Source organism: Nothoprocta perdicaria, unplaced genomic scaffold (assembly GCF_003342845.1).
Source record: "Nothoprocta perdicaria isolate Ctin4 unplaced genomic scaffold, notPer1 scaffold_77, whole genome shotgun sequence".
Lineage (NCBI taxonomy): Eukaryota > Metazoa > Chordata > Aves > Tinamiformes > Tinamidae > Nothoprocta > Nothoprocta perdicaria.
The window spans coordinates 1,502,440-1,515,254 of NW_020456054.1; the positions used below are offsets into that span (position 1 = coordinate 1,502,440).

At 36.5% G+C, this 12,815-nt stretch overlaps 1 protein-coding gene across 2 annotated transcripts in view; it reads left to right on the forward strand.

The window, feature by feature from the left end:
* OXR1 (oxidation resistance 1) overlaps positions 1 to 12,815 on the forward strand; it is a 187,959-nt gene that overhangs the window by 731 nt on the left and 174,413 nt on the right. The gene's annotated exons all lie outside the window — the stretch shown is intronic.

Below are 12,815 nucleotides of genomic sequence, written 5' to 3' on the forward strand. Positions count from 1 at the left end.
TAAAGTACAGTGCTCAAATGGCTCAAATGAAGTACACTTTTAGAGTAATTTTTCAGAGAAAGGAAACTAGATAAATACAGAATGTGCTGTTTGGGCAAAGTGAACAAATTTAAGATTGCTGTTGCTGCAGATAGAATAAAGGAATTACAAATTTCACATATGAGGATTTGTCCTTTTAATTGATTGTCTCTGTACAATATTAACACTCAAGCTAACTAAAGGCATTCTGCTAAATATAATAAAATGCATGATAGTTGAGCTGGGTTAACTGTTTTTGCTACTATTTGATATTAACCATAAGAACACSATCTAGGCTCATTGAAGCATTTCTTCTCTGGATGGTCTGCTTGTCTTTTCTCAGCATTATGACACAATGACAGAAAGAAGAGTCTGATAGCTTTCTTTGAGTAGTGCTGGAAATTGATTCCGTCAATCCCTTTTCTCCCAAACTGAATTGTGATTGCTATGCAAATGAAAATTCCTTATATGGAATTTTACAGAAAATGCAACATTCTCTTGCATGTCTGTAAACAAGAGTTTTTATGAGAAGAATTATGTCTGGGCAAGAGAAGTTCTGTCTTGCTCCACTATATTTGAAAGAAAATATAACCATATTCAACTTTTAATTTTTTGTTTTACTATTTCTYATTTTATTCATACTGTTCTGAACAACACATAAGAGGGAAAGGAGGAGAGTGGACAACATACATTTGTCTCTGATATGTGAACTCAGAAAATACATCATGGAGTCTTGAGATAGGTATTATATTTTAATTAGGCCATGGTTGATGGCTTGTTAGTTAATCCATTCTCACAAGTGCAGTGCATTTTGAATTTAATTTTCATAGGTGACTGAATAGCAAAATCACGGGTTTTCAACTGGTCATTTTTAAAGGTTATAACTTCCTACAAGTAGATTGTCCAAGACCAATGAGAATCTTTGAAAAGCTTGATTTGAAATGTGAATTCTCATCATAAAAAGAATATTGTATTCACATGAAAAATATTATTTCTTTTCTTTAGGCAAAGAAGGTTTATTTTCTTCTAAGATGAATTTWGAATTAGTACTAATAACACATTGCCGATTATAATAGCCATATAACATTTTGCAAAATCGCAAGACTGATTCAAAGGTTAAAATAGTTCTTTTTCTCCAGATTGTCAGAAGCTACCAAGTATATAGTGCTTGAGGTCCTTTTAAAATTATTTTTACCTTTYAAATTTTTATATACAGTTTATTTTTAACAGATAATCTCTATTGAACTGATAGWATAATGAAGTTGATATGTATGATGAGAACAAATAATGACAAAATTAATGTGTAAATGTGGGAAATAATTTAATAATTGCTTTACAAGAAAGGACATTTTCAGCATCAATTGACATTGCTTATGAAAAKGTGTTTCTCTAATATTTCTCTTTATTTCAAGTTAAATTTAGAGGTGATGCCATGCTTTTAGCAACCACTGTTGTGTTTTCACTGTGTTGTCTTTTATTCTGCTTTCATCTTTCTGTCTACCATGTTAATTTTCCTCCAGTTAATTGAACCTACAACAGACATCAGGATGGAAATAGCAGAGGTCAATATGTATACCAATGCCTTTCTGATGTGATGTATTATTCATGTTGTATACCCATTTCAGTGCTGTGAAAGCAATTGCCAATAATCTTCTCTTGAGGAAGGGAAAATTATATAAGCAGCTCTAGAAAGGACTTTTTACTTTGTGGAAACCTACTTTTTGTGGGCAGAATGGAATTTGCTCTGCAAATAAGCCCCAAATCAGCATTTCCACAGGATTTGCTGGGACTCTGGCTGACAACCTAGTTTATCTAACTATCTGACTTATCTAACATTGGCATCACAATGTTCAGGGTACTCTATCCTGTGATTCTATACTTCCTTCAGATTGGAAACCTTACACTGTATAAGCCAATTAAACTACTTCTATGTGGTGGATAGTATCTCTCCTGGATGGCAGGCTCTCCTCTTCCCCTTCTAGGCTTCCCAGACTAGATCAAGCACTTCAAGTGATGGTCTACRTGACAGATCTAACCCACAGTGCCAAACTATTTTGTTCCTGTATAAGTTTGGCAGACTGAAGGAAGAAATTGTGAGATGTAGGAGGTGAGAGGTATGAGCACCTTTGCTCAAACATGGATGTGATACAGCTCAATTTCTAGAGCTGCGTCCATTTTCTCCCATTTTGGGAAGCTTGTAACTTGATATATATGCCTGTAACTTGGTATATATGCTTGAATTGGGCTTGTGGAGGATACCGCTTTTGTCCTGTGAAGCATTCAACCCTCCACTGATACTTCTGACTAATAAAATGTTAGCTGGTGGATTGAGCTCTGAGTTGTGTCTTGGCACAACCATGTGTCTTCCTTTCCCACAACCCCGCTGATCCAAAGCTCAAAGAAGTCCAAAGTTTGGACTAAACTAAAGTTTGCTTCATTGGTTTATCAGTACATAAATTGTTTAGGGCTACTGTTACGTAGATGAAATTCAAGCTATTTATTCCCTTCCCTAAGGAAAGACTGAACACAAAAATGATGCTGATGTCCAGGCACCATGGTCACCATGATATGAAGTCAAGGTTTATTTCTATTTAAGTCTTTGTGAAAAGCTTTTTATTTAGAGGATGTGGCTTTACTCTGGGTTTGCTGGCCGTAAATGCTACCTATAGTTTCTTTTAGGCATTGTCTAGCAGTTCATGACAGACAACCCATTTTGTATGAATTGCAAGTGCCGATAGCCCCTTGGCAAGTGGTCCAAGTGCTGGGTAACATAGGAGTCATTCCTGGAGATAGATATRTTTCTTTCCAAGTTGTATTCTAATCAGCTATTCAAGAATGTTATTGCAAATTTTCCTAGACTAGATCTTTCAGAAACAGTTTGAATCCTATGGTAAGGAGAAAATAAAAGCTTTCTTCCTTTGTCTGCTTTTATGCAAGTTTATGATCTTAGGTGAAAACTGACCTGGGCAAATACTGTAACTGATTATTAGGAGGATGAAGAGATTTGGGAAGAAACATCGACTTGTTAGTCATTCTCAGATGCTGATTTTGTATTCTTATATCTAATTTTCTTATTAAAAGTCAAGGAAACAGTGTTGCTTTATGATTTCCTTGTGCATTATAGGACATTCAGGATAATATAAGCCTAAATGCTTCTTTCTCTATGGCTAATTATTCTGCTCTGTCCAAAAATGACCTGCAGAAAGGTTCTGGTTGCACATGGTTTCTAAATTTTTATTTGCATTTTTGTTGGTGTTCGACCTGGTCCGTGTTTATTCTGATATCCCTACCAGGTTCCAAAGCATGGCCAATAGATGGCCAGTAAACTCCATTCTGTTGCTAATAATGAATAATGAATAATGCAACATGATATGTCAGCTGTGGGACTTGCTCTCTAATTTAATCTGGTGGACATGATACAGCATACAGATGTGTATAAGGCAATAGAATGTGAGATATCCTATACTGACTATCTGTTCGTTTTCAAGGCTTGTTTCTCTTTTGCGTATATATTCATCTTATCCAGCCTATGTCATACTTTATGAGAACCTAAATGTAATAGTAGATCCCATGACTCATAACATGAAATAGTAGCAAGGGAAGATTCTTCTTCTTTACTCTAAATATTCACGTTGTCCCAGTGTCAAGTGATCTAGGATGTAAGGGGCTTTGCATTTCCTCATGGATTTGTTTGTTTGTAGCTTCAAATTTTCTCCGTAGAGCAGAACTTTCCTGTGGATTGACCATTTATCTTTATCCAGCATTTGTCTTCTCAGCTCATTTATCTGCTTAGTTTTCCTCTCATGAAAAAAGAAACYTTTTCATTTGATTTGTCTTGCCCTTTGTCTTTTCTCTAGTCTTTTCCTGCTCTCTGCCTGTACCTTGTCTGCACACATGCTGTGCATCTTCTGCCTGTTCCCGCCATTCACTCGTTTGGACTCAGTTCAACCAAATTCTTACCAGTCTGCTTGTGGTCCAGGACTCTGAAGTCACTCTCAGTAAAGCAGTAGCTACACTTTCTATAAATAGGCTGTATTCACTTAATTAAGCAGAGTCATTTAAGATTTTTTGATGCTTTAATGGATTTTTTTCTAACAGAAATATGTGGGTCATTTTTCATTTGAATAGTAGCATTTACTTCTCTACTTGTACTTTTGACTGGTATATTGGTATTTTAGGATTAATTTATGTTCTTATTTGTAACATGCTTATTAAGACTAAGATTTTGCCATTATATACTACTTTGGTAATCAGTACATACATATATACGCTCTGTAGGCTATTTAATATCTGATGCTATGACTATAATCTTTACTGAGTGTGATGGGGGAAAAGTTTTTTGCTTTTTCCTTGCAAAAAATGCAATTTGATGAAAAACATGCTCAGACATAGATTGAAGGCCTATCCTGTGGTGAGATAAAATCTATTGGAAGTGCAGCTACTCAARGCACATGTTAGCCATTTCTTTTTGCATAGGAAAGCATGAAGATACTTCCCAACTAGGAAGAACTCTGAGCTCGTGCTCAGATTTTGTTCTGAATTTGAACCTCAGGGCCCTGTAGGTATTTCCATTTGTTGATATGTTTCCCGTATTAGTTGTTACTATTGGATTCTAGCTGTAAAAATAACTTTGTAAAAAAATTGTGTCGTCTTCAAGGAATAATTTAGATTAAAAATTATCTGTGCTGTCATGTGTGAAACTGTACAAATTTAAAACGTCAGTAGTTTAATTTCAATTAAATTTGTAGTGTACATGTATGATCATCAGTGCCTAACAGGATAGGTGTCACTGCCACTTATCTTCACTCTGCTTTGTCTCTCACATATAGAAATCGCTACAATGGTGGTCAAAAGTGTGTGTTTTTCTCAGAGGTTGCTATGAGCTTGCCAGAGATGTCTCTGAAACCTTTCATTAGTCTTCCTAAGTAGAATACAATATAAAACAACTGGTACAATATAAAGCAGTTGTGGTGTTTTGAAGACTTTTGTAAAATTATTCTGGCAATTAAATGATTTCTTAKATGTTTCCCTTGCTTCAGATGTTTTTATTTTAGTCCTTTCCGACAATCATAATATTGTATCAGAGGCTTTTGCTTGTCTCCCTGTAGTTTTGTTTCCTAACAAAAATCCCCACATGCCAATTAAAAAAAGTAATCTCACTTTTGTAAGTGATGTCAACCTCCTGCTTGCGTGTATAGCAAATTGCYGATTTTGTTGACACTAAAATACATGAAGGAATGCATCAGCACTGCCAGCTTTCTGGCAGGAAGGCCAAGTACAACTTGGTATGTTTTATCTATCTAGCTAATGCCACTTTGGTGAGATGTTTTAATTAAGTGCATGTGTGCACATGCAGAGAAGAAATTAAAGGTACTTGAGAAAAAGAAATTGCATCTGCTCCAGACTTACTGAGGAGTAATTTGTTTCATGAAAGAACTAAATGACTTTCAATTAATTGGAAAATATTGTCTTAAATTTTTCAAGAAAGTACAAGAAGAAGTATTTCTTTTGCTTCTTTAAAAATGGCCATGTCTTTATAATTTAACAGTTTGTGCTTTTAAAATAATTAGTGATGAYTCAATAGCTTATAYTTACCAGTGTATTTTAAATATGCAAACTTCAGCAAATCTACATCTTTGCTCTTGGGGGAAAAAATAAGATTTCATTCAAATTCAGGCTTAGGCTGCCTTTCATCTGGTGATTTACTTGTTTTGACAAGCGATTATACCTTCCTGAGCATTGTGTTTTGATTTTAAATGTGCTCTCCTACTTACATAATTTTACTTTTGTGGAGATTTTAATTTTTTTACCTTAACTGACCGTAAAAAAACTGACAGTAAAAGAAGTTTGCATTTTGTTTCATATACAACAGTTAGTGCTTGATATATTATCTCCTTAAAATTAAGCAGGTTTAGAACAGAAGTAAGCAGTCTTGCATACGACAGCGCAGAGGTATTTTAATCACTGCTATTCATTAACCTCCACCTCAGTATTGAGACAAGGGAGCCGCTGCTTTTTGGATATCTTTTGCTCTGCGTGAGGAGTATTGCCACAAGGCTGCAAAATAGCTATGTTGCTCATGTTAGTTAATTGGGAAGAAAAGGGGAGAAAACCTGTAGTTTTGATCATGTAGAGAACATGAAGTATCAGATCTTGTTCTCCAAGGAGGTGTTAAAGCTCCTGGATGCTGCGGTGCAGAATCTCTTTCCATCCAGGAGACCTCTGTGGCTGAGCAGCTCCATAGGAGGCTGCTYCACTCGTATGGCACAACTCAACAGAGCCCCAGATATAGTGAAAGGACAGGAGCACAAATAAACTCTAGCTAARTAGAAGTGTGAAATTACTGCTCTAACTGTGAGTGTTTCTACCATASAGTAGATATTAGGTGGATTAGCCCTCAGGAAAATGAAATATTCAAGCATTTCAGAGAAGAACGTGACTTTTGCAAGTGGAACARGACTTTGACATCAGGACAGATGCAGCAACGTCTGCAGTTTGTTTTTCCAGTTGTGCACGTGTGTTACGAGAAGCACTGACAACAGAGAGAATATCAAGGTGCTTCATAACATGATGACTTCTCCTAGGAGGTTCGCCCAGACTGCTGCAGCTAGGGTTCTGCCCGTGCCAGCATAAACTTATCAGCACTATGAGAAACAGCTAGGTACTTTTTTGATGTCCTCAAATACTCAAACCTGTCATGTGGAGCTGCCATTCTCCATTGTGCCCGATGCCAAGAGAGATCCAACGCACGTTCAGAAAAAAAGCTTGTGCATCTTTGCTATAAATATAGGCTTGATTCATCTGAACTGATACCTCCTTCATGAAGCTGATGTTTAACTGGTAGAGTTGCCATCAGTGTCCTCAGCAGATTTAGTCTGGCTTTTGTGTTTTAGTAATTGTGAACAGCACAGATCCCCTGACGTGGCTTTCAAGGGAGATTGATTACAGCCAAAAAGATGGATACTTGCTGGTGATGGACTGTTTCTTGGTAAGGTAAATGCAAATTCAGTCATGCTTTGAACTACCAGTATAGGCTCCAAAGGGAGCAGGTAAGCCCTGAGAATCCTGATTATTCTTTTTGCTCCTGCCTGGAAAATAACTAACTAACTAAATAACTAACTAAATAAAAGCTGTTGGAGACCACAAAATATTGAAAATATATCAGMCAATGCACTAATGAGCAACAGAAGAAATGAGACACCTCAGGGCTCTCTGAGCTCCCTCATAGTCTACCTAGTCATAATATATTTATTTGAACTTCAGCAAATGCTTTTCAAAATGATGTGAAGATTTGGTGTCACAATAGAAATTCTGGAAGTAGATACTACCCATTTTGTCATTCACTCATTCATGCAGAGTGAAAAAGAAAGAACAACCAAATTTGCATAGCATTATTCTATGTGATGTACYGTATATAATAAGATCCTCCCTTCCTTGATCCTTCTACTATAACCGYAGGCAAAAGTTCAGAAAGCCAGAATGGAAAAACTTTGGTGAGAGACATTATTTTGCTGGAGAAAAAAATGCTCCCAAATCCCTTCTGAAGTGTTTCTCACGGGGGATTTCACATTCCTACTGCCTCATTTCTTATTGGCTCTGATCAAAAAGCAATCTGCCCACAGGCCCAGTTCTGGTTGCACCTTTGGCATAGGAATAAGGGAATCCTTTTCTTGTGCCATGTTAGATGAAAGATTGTATTTAATATAACTTCGTTGCAAGAAACTTTACTGCACCTAAAGAGATTTACTTAAAGAAAACWTTTCCTTTGGTAAAAGACATGTTTCTCCAGCTTTTACCTCCTGTTTGAATTGGCATTCTGAAAATTTGTGTTTTTGAAGAAGTTTATGGTCTCTTTGATTAGGCAAGATAAGATCTGTCATGTTGTATGTCTTGTTTATCAGGAACACTACCATGGCCACCACTTCAGATAGATACAAGATTTCTGAACTTCTTGTAGTTATGTAGCTCTGATCCTGAGACAATTTCTCACAGAAAGTAATCATAGTTTATGTGATCATTAAAAGTTATGGCTTCATACTGGCAATGACTAAGATGCATGCAACTTTAATCTTAAAAAAAAATCAAACGTACAGTTTGCTGTGGGCTTCCTTCCCCTGATATGCCTGTCTACATCCTCTTCAGACTGTYTTGTGGAAATCTCTGAAAGACAGTTCTTAGGATTAGACTAACACAAATCATTAACTTGTGTTTTATGRCAATTCCATGCACATTCTCAATATTGAGAGTCTGTAACCATCATAACATATCACCAAAGAATTTGGCAGATCTTTTTATTCTGTACAATCCTTTAATTTAGGATAAACTGCTAGATTATAAGGAATTCAGATTTCCACAGGGATTCTTTGAAATTGTAGCTATCRTCTTTGCTGCTTGTGATGTCCTTGGATTTAACCCTCTGTCCACCTTTTGATCTATCCACTGTTATACTCTATCACCATAGAAATGTAGCTGACTTGCCAAATATTGTATATTATTGTACAATTTTATTGAAAATCCAAATGAAAATTCATCACTTTACTTGACTCATCCATTTTTTTTGAGTTAGGAGAGGTGGAAGTACTACTCACTGCAAGTTCCCTACGGCTCATGGTTGCAGATTTTTTTAGCCTGTCATTCTGTGTGTTTTCTCATGGCATAGCTGTTTCAAAGATATAGCAATTTCTATTGACCTGTCCAAAGATGAATATTTTGAAACAGGGAATGAAATCTTAGTACAGTGAAAATCCTTAAATCGATATACTCCCTTTTGAGTTAGGATTTTTTTTGGACTGAAGTGTAGTTAGAGCACTGTGAAATTATAAATGGCTTTGTAGGCCTCTGAATAAGGATTAAATTATGTTCAGTATGTCACTAGAGAAAGAAGCTGCAGGTCTGAATGAACRCATAATCTATTTGCTGAATCCTTTCTTGCTAGCAATTTTCTAGAATAATCAAGCCATCTCAGATGTCATAGGTATATTTATTCTGAGATTTAAGATTCACATTATAAATTAAATCAAACTAAGGACATTCTAGATTTCAAAGTTGCTTTCTTATTTATGACATATGGTTGTTTCCTGTTACACTTATCAATTCAATTTACATAGTCGTATTTTTTCATCACCRGGAAAGCACTAGGGTGATATCAGTTGTTTTAGGTTGTTTTACTACTAACAATACTTGGATTGATATCTTTATAAGGTAGTTAATATACAACTTCTGTAAATTGTGTTGTTGAACTTTAAAGACTATAAACAACTAGGATGCTAATTTCAGGTTTTATCCCAAATTAATCCCACCAGGACACCAGGCAAACCTGTCACTTAGAGTTCCAGATTACTGCTTTAGGCAATTGCCCATTGATTTTTGTTTGTATATTTGGCAGCCCCAAACATGCTGAACTTGCTGTGCATTCATAGCACACATCAAAAGAGCTGCTATTAGACTTCCAGTATTACTGGAACTGCTATATGGAACAGTTCTTAAAWACTAATTTAATGTTAACAGTTCAGTAGCTGGTGATCTAAACACTMCTTTTGGCTGGGATGTATTTAACATCTCTGTAGATGTTGACACATTATGGTTTGGCTTAGCTAGTAAGAACTGATAWGTTAACACCACCACAATGGGTTAATGATTTAGAGAAAAACATATATGTCTCAGTGTACAAGGTATGGTAATTAGATATTTTGAGAAGGAAATCTAGTCAAGGAATTCTTTGTAGTTTTGGCAGATGGGAAGTATTAGTTACCTTTATCTGAGTCTGTGTTAATACCARATAATTAAAACACTTCCTCAGTCTGTTTCTTCCTCTGGAATAGTTCATTAATTCATCTTTTTTAGCTGCAGACTTGTAATGATCTATGTGTACTCATAAGTCATTACCGCTGGTCTGCTGAGTGTTTGCAGTACTGAGTATTCAACATTTGCAGTCTGTGGCTCTAAAATTCCCAATCCAATTCTAATGGGAAAAAGAAATGCAAGGGTGTTCATGGCAAGAGTGTTTTTGTGACTGACACTTGCAACYTTGTTTTTCAGAAATATTACACACTTCAGAATGGCACTTAATGTATAGCGGTAAATATAAAATGTGAAAAAATAATTAGTTCTGTAAGATATTTCATGTAACCAACACTATGTGCTTCTGAGGTACTTTTAAACTTTAATGAAACACGATCAGAATGCGATATTGAAAGTATTTTAGCAACAGAGTTAAAAAACCCACCACCACCCAAACCCCGCATGCTAGCCCTTACTTCTGAGGCAGAGGCTGTAGTTTTAGGAAACAGATGGATCCAGAATAAGAGCTCACCCGTGGCAAAAGGGGGAGATTTTAGYTTCTCCCTGCTTCTCTACTCCATTTTCTCCCTCCCTCGTTCTCGTCACTTGAGAGAGAGTAGGAGCTCGCAGGACGGCTGCGTGGTGGGTGCASCTGGATCACTAAAGCAGACCAACTGAGGTGAGGAGCACATGTTGCTACGTCAGAGAGATAAATAGCCTTGAATCCAGGATCAGGGCATGTGCTGGGAGAGTACAGAGCTCTTCAGGCACAGTGGCTGGGAGAATGGACAGGAAGGAAGAGGCAAATATGAGGGTGAAGAAAACACAAAATGTTGGAAATGATGTAATTGCAATAGCTGATGTTAATTGGTACATGAAGTTGTTTCCTTCTCTAAATACCTGAGTATTGTATTTTGAGACAGAAGCAGGGACCGTTGACCATGAATTAAGTATTCCATATAGCAGGGCAGTAAGGATGTATAGAAATGAATAAAAATGAAATATGTTTCACACGAGCATTGCTTAAGGCTGATTTGTTTCTTGTAAAGTATATGAAAATCCCCTTGATACAGGTACAAGTTATTCATGCTGAGAGATCTCTGTGACATTTGGAAGAGGATGTGACACTGCAACAAATTGCATATCAGCTGTTTTTTTATAAAATATTTTTTGTATTTTGAAAGGATCATCAAGGAATTTCAAAACAYGTAAATCTGGGTAGTATTTTCAAGAAAAAACAGCAATTTTATTAAGTTTCAAAATTTCATGAAGAAGTCAGTAGTAGAGATAGAGAAGTATCTAGCAAGATATTTTGATAACAAAAAAAATGTTCTTTTCAAGAGGGCAGTTATATTCAGCTTCACTTTAGAATATTAATGAACATTTTTGATTCATTCAGTGAAAAATAGTATCATGGAATCACAAAATAAGTCAGTTTGGAAGGGATCTTTGAAGGTTGTGTAATCCAACCCATGGTTCAAAGCAAGGCCAGCTCCAATGGCCAGATCCATCTTTGATGTTATTTAGGTCCAGAAGCAGGGGCCTAACTTGGTCCACAGGGCCACAAGTAGGCAAATTTTGAGTATCTCTGTAGACTGAGACTCTAGCACCCCTCAGGACAACTCATTCCAGTGCTTGACCTCACTTTTTGTGAAGGATTTTTGCAGAGATAWAATTTCCCCTTCTACAACTGAAATTGCCCCTTCTTCTATCTCTTCAGTTTTAAGAAGAATCTGGCTCTATCTTCTCTAAACTTTGTATTAGGTAGTTGAAGGCAGCAGCAGGACGAGCTAAGGAAGCTCTCCCAGCCTATCATCATGTACTTCAGCCTCCGATCATCTTGATGGCTGCTGGTTCCAGTTGTCAGAGCCTTTTTTTTTTTTTTTTTTTTTTATTTGTAGGGGACCGTTCACAACTAACCACTGTCCTACAGCCCAGTGTCATTGCTGCCGAGTAGACAGAAATCACTTCCCTTGACCTTTTGTCCTTCCTTGGGGAGAAAAAAAAAGTTGACTGGATGAGATCCTCTCCTTCCCTAATTTCAGCACTGGATCCAATTTACAAGGTGCCCCTGCTTTGATCAAGAGATTAGAGCAGATGACTGTTRAAGGTCCTGTCAGACCTAAATTGTTATGTTTCTGCAGTTGTATGACATGGTTCTTAATGATTTTTTTAATAACAGTTCTATGAATTAAGCATGCTAATACCATGTCTTGTTATGCAGTTAATATGTTCTAAGCTTTGCATATTTACTCTTCTGATATCCTTCTAGGATAAGAAGTAATATTGTTTGAGTCCTAACTCTATGTAAGCCCTAGCCTATGTAACCAATATTTTTATAACCTAGATTAATTTTTATGCTTCTTGTTACGGTAGGAGACAGAAGATGCGCCATAATGATTTTCAGTATTCTAATCTTAATTAAAGAGCAAGCCTGATTGAATTATGGAGAGGGATGCTTTCCTGAATAGAGATGAAWTTTTTCAATATTTAGAATTAATGATGTATTTATATACTGCTGGAATGAGGACTTAGCATCAAAGATCACACAAAATTTTTATGTGGAGACAGCAGTTTTGCTCAAATCAGAGCCCTAACYAATATATGCTGTTTTTTTTTTCTTATGCACTAACTGATGAACTTAATAAAATAATCCCACAAGATGGCTGTAGCAAGATGGCTAGAAAGAAGTAAAGAGATATGCAGGTGTCAGAGGTATGGCAAGCAGAGGCTGCCCAGTAGCAGAGCAAAAGCTCCTGGATGAACTGATTTGAGATTGGCAGCCTAGGCCCTTTCTCCTACTAGCAGACCAGCATTCAGGTCTACAGCCAGCAAATCCAAAACCTCCTGTTCACTGCTTCAAGACAACGGGATGATGTAAAGCTGATGAAATATATCTTGGATGGCTGGAAAAAGTAACTACACAGTTTTAATTTAAAACAAATCTGTATCAAGATATATTGCCCATTAGGTTCAGGATTCTGGAGTGACACAAGGAATGCTCTTCTTGCAGAAGT